This window comes from Nanorana parkeri, unplaced genomic scaffold (assembly GCF_000935625.1).
Source record: "Nanorana parkeri isolate BGI_ZX_2015 unplaced genomic scaffold, ASM93562v1 scaffold221, whole genome shotgun sequence".
Taxonomy (NCBI): domain Eukaryota; kingdom Metazoa; phylum Chordata; class Amphibia; order Anura; family Dicroglossidae; genus Nanorana; species Nanorana parkeri.
This window is the reverse complement of record NW_017306489.1, coordinates 1156785-1160967: the sequence shown is the minus strand read 5'-3', so window position 1 is coordinate 1160967 and position 4183 is coordinate 1156785.

Here is a 4183-nt window from a genome sequence, read left to right as displayed (position 1 = left end):
TCTAATAAATACACTAAACGACTGTTGACCTGAGAAGGGGTCTTTGGGTGCCCAACAGCCCAAATAAGGCATCTCCTAAAACTGCACCCATGTCCCCAGCTGCACCCCAACCAGCTTGAGGACAATTACTAGTTCCAAGGGGCCAGGCCCCGCCCCCTACAACTCCTAACACCAACAGGAAGCACACATACCATCTGATGGCCCCCCCATTTTTGTAATCAACTCCGCTTTTCAGACCCCCTAACCCGCTGCCGTGTAAAGAACCCTGCAACCAGCAGAACCACAAAATTCAGGGAGGGAGGGTGGGACAACCTGCTTCCTCCGTCGATATTCCAGAAAGGACGTCCCTCAGCCCTTGCAGTTCGTACCCATGCGGCTCCTCCCTGACAACTGACCCCAACGTCCAATCAGGTAAGAGCAGCTATTCCCACTTTATTTTTTAACTCCTTCTCCCGGGACTATTCCTCCCCCCAGTCATGTAGCCCCTCCGCTCAGTCTCTCTGGGTCTGTCTTTATTCTCTGCTGCACAGGAAGAAAAAAGAAAAGGACCTGCGTACGATCTGTCTGGCTGGAACAATGACAGGGATAAGGACTCTGACCCAAGGTCAGAGAGTCAACGTACCCCCTAGTAAATGCAAGCAGCATTTAGGCCCCGTTCACACCAGGGCGGTTCCGTTACACAGATTTTTCCTTTACTGAACCTCCAACATGAACAATCCTATATAATCCTAAGGGGATCAATCATGCGCTCCGCGCAAGGCGAACCACCTGCCGCCCAAAATGCTCCCTGAGCTACTTTTTTCATGCTGATCATCGCATTTTCCAGGTAGATTTCATTGGAAATGTGCTGTTGAAAACACCCTTTCAAAAATTGCTTTGAGAACTGCGTTGAAATGCTTCTGCCCTGGCGTGAATGGGGCCTAATACCTGAATTTGACTTGGTAACAACCTTCAATCCCAGTACCAATCTGACTGGTAGAGGGACAGGGAGGACCATATAGTCAATCAGGTATTCTGCATGCAAATATGTTGACAAGAAACATGCTGTCAGCAGGAACAGAGAGATGAGCTTATCAGTCTTCTGCTTCTCCTTTCACTGTCCAGTCCCAGGCTGGGGGAAGGACATTACCTGCAAGAAGAAAAAAAAACAAGTATTCTGCCCGACCAGTCATCTATGTAAACATTAGATCTGAATGGAAAGAAATACAAATTATTTGTAGATAAAACAGTTCCCTTCTATACACTTCACCTGCGTATTTAGCTTTAAAGAAGAACTCCAGGTAAAGTTATTATTAACCCCTGTAGTAGGGCTATCAAGGGACCAGTCTAAGAGCAAACTGGCTTAGAGAAATGGGTGAGTATAACTTTTTTATTTTCCAGCCTAGACCAAAAAGAGCAGTTAACCCTTGCAGTGACGGGGTAGACCCACTGCAAGGGTTAATAAAACATTTACCCGGAGTTCTTTTTTAAAGTGTGTGTAATCTGATTCATTCTTCTGATGTTAATCCTGTTTATAATGGTGTAAATATTTCACAGAGAACTATGGTCTAGTTCAGCTAACCAGAGTTCCATGAAACCTTAGGGTTCCTCCAGAGGTGTTAAGGGGTTCCTTGATGTATGGTTAATTGACCTCCCATCTGATGGTGCCCGCATAGTTCCAGGACCCATGCTACTGGGCACAGCCAGCGGCATGGTGCCTGTGATCTTTTTTATCTACCTGTAAATGTGACAGTCTAGCCACCACTGTAAGGAGGGTATTCTTCCCACTGACCACCAGTATAATATCCTGGAGTGCTTTGTGTATTTCATCCAGATCTATGCAGTCACCTAGCATAAAACCTTTTACCTTTTGTGCATGTGTTTCCTGTAATAAAGACCAGCCACTGCTGCTCTTCCGCCTTGTGCAGAGTGACTGGTCTTGTCTCCGCCCCCTCCTGTAGTTTTCTTTAGGCAGCCTCAAGTGAGCGGGCCTGCTGGGCCCCTCCCACAGCTCTGCTCTCTGTGCAGGTTATGTACAGCACTGTGATGATATCACTGCTACTTTTATTTGGTAATATCTGGGCAAAGGCATTGGCCGGCAAAGTAGATTTATATGTTTTGTGGCTACTGAAGAATATTTTTATGTGCCAAGAGTTCAGCTGTATATTTGTGCATTGAATTCCGATTTATAACTCTGCGTGTGAACAAGTTCCCTGCACTTGGCAGACAGCCTAAAACCTAACAATGGAGACAGAACAGCTCGCTGCGGCACAACAGACCTAATACATGGAAGCGTATAGTTCTGGGTGTTGGCTGCCCTGGACAGAGGCCAAACACATTAAACATATATATTTATATACTGTACACATTCGGTATCAGCAACCTTGTAGAATGCTTTTATTTACAGTAACAGTTCTCTGGAATCCTTAGAGTAACAAAAAGATACAATCATTCTGGCTCAAACTTTCAGTAAGTGTTTACAAGGGTTAGTCGTCCTTTAGGCTGGGTTCACACCTAGGCGTATCGAATATGCGCGTTTGTCGCGCGTTTCGCGCCGCGTGTTTTTACCACGATTCACGGTTAAAAAAAACACACGACAAACGCACGTTTTCGAGGGTTACCTGGCTGTATCCCAATGGATACGCGCTGCAAATATGCCCCAAAGAAGCTCCTGTACTTCTTTGGGCGTAGGGCGTTCTGTAGCGCGTTCATATGGCCTGTAATACGCCCATGTGTGAACCATACCCATAGGAAATAATGGGATTTCGGTGTTTGAGCGTTTTGCAGAGCGTAGGAACGCGCTACAAAACGCCCAGGTGTGAACGGGGCCTTAGTTGTTGAGGAACAAAATGCTGTTTAGGACTCCTGGAACTTTCTGGAACTCCTTACCCCAACCTGTCCGACTATCTCCCACTCTGACTGCCTTAAGGTGATCCCTTAAGACTCATCTCTTAAGGGAAGCCTATCCCACCTCAACCTAACCGCTCAACCATCACGTTCTCAAACAATTCATCCCCACCCAGCTACCTCCTCATGTATCCCTTGCCCCTCCCTTTTACAGGAATCCCAACCTGAAAAAAAGCAATTTCAGGGAGGTGCCCTTCTCATTTCAGGGAGAGCACCCCCCTGAAATGATGGCAGATAGCAAGGGAAGCAATAGCTTCTTTGCTATCTGCTGTGTTTTTTGTTTTGTATTCTGACAGCTGCTGCTGCTGCTAAATTTTATAAGCAGTGATGTCAATCAGCACGATATATTAGGGAAGGCGGGTGAAGACACATGCTCTGTGAGAGTGTCAGGTATTATAGTGTATATTAGCTGTCCTCTCTCTCTTACACTGTAAGGAAAGGGGAATGTATTTACTACTTTTTTAAGCTGCTTGTTTAAAATTAATAACTTGCTTTTCCAAAGGACTAGAGTTCTTTGAGTTTTGGATTGGTATATTCGATGAGAATTGCGCAGAAGCAGTTGTGAAATTTTGTTTGTTAGGTCTTTCTTCACCAACTGTCTCATTCCATCCAGAAGTCCAGTTGAAGTAAAGATTTGTTATGTTATATTGAACATTTAGAAATGTTAACTGTCCCTAAGCAACACCCTGTAAAATCTCCAGAAATATCTAGAATTCCTCCTGAAAATAGCAGTGCACGTCCTGGTATGTGAGCGTGCATAGGAACTCCTGTGGCTACAGCCTTATAGCTGTGTATCTGCAGAGTGAGATCTTAGGGCTCAGTCACACCAGATGCAGTGTGTTCCAAGCCGATTCTGGCCAGAACGCACTGTATCGCATTGCGACCGCCTCACTATGTTGTGGGGCAGGAGGGGGCGTGGCGGCCCACTGAAGTAAATGGACCTGTAGCCACACCCTCTGGCCGCAATGCGATCGGCCGCATAGGAACGCAAGGCACATTATGCCTGCGGTCCGGTCCGAACAAAATAGTGCTTGCAGCATTTTGTTCGGACTGGACTGGACCGGACCGCAGGCATAATGTACCTTGCGTTCCCGTGCAGCCGATCGCATTGCGGCCGGAGGGCGTGGCTATGGTGCCATTCACTTTAACCAGTTGACATCCGCGGTGTTAAACCCCCTTCCCATCCAGGCCATTTTTCAGTATTCAGCGCTGCGGTACTTTGACTGACATTTATTCCGTCATGCAGCGCTGTACTGAAATGAATTTTATACCCTTTTTTGGGGACAGATAGAGCTTT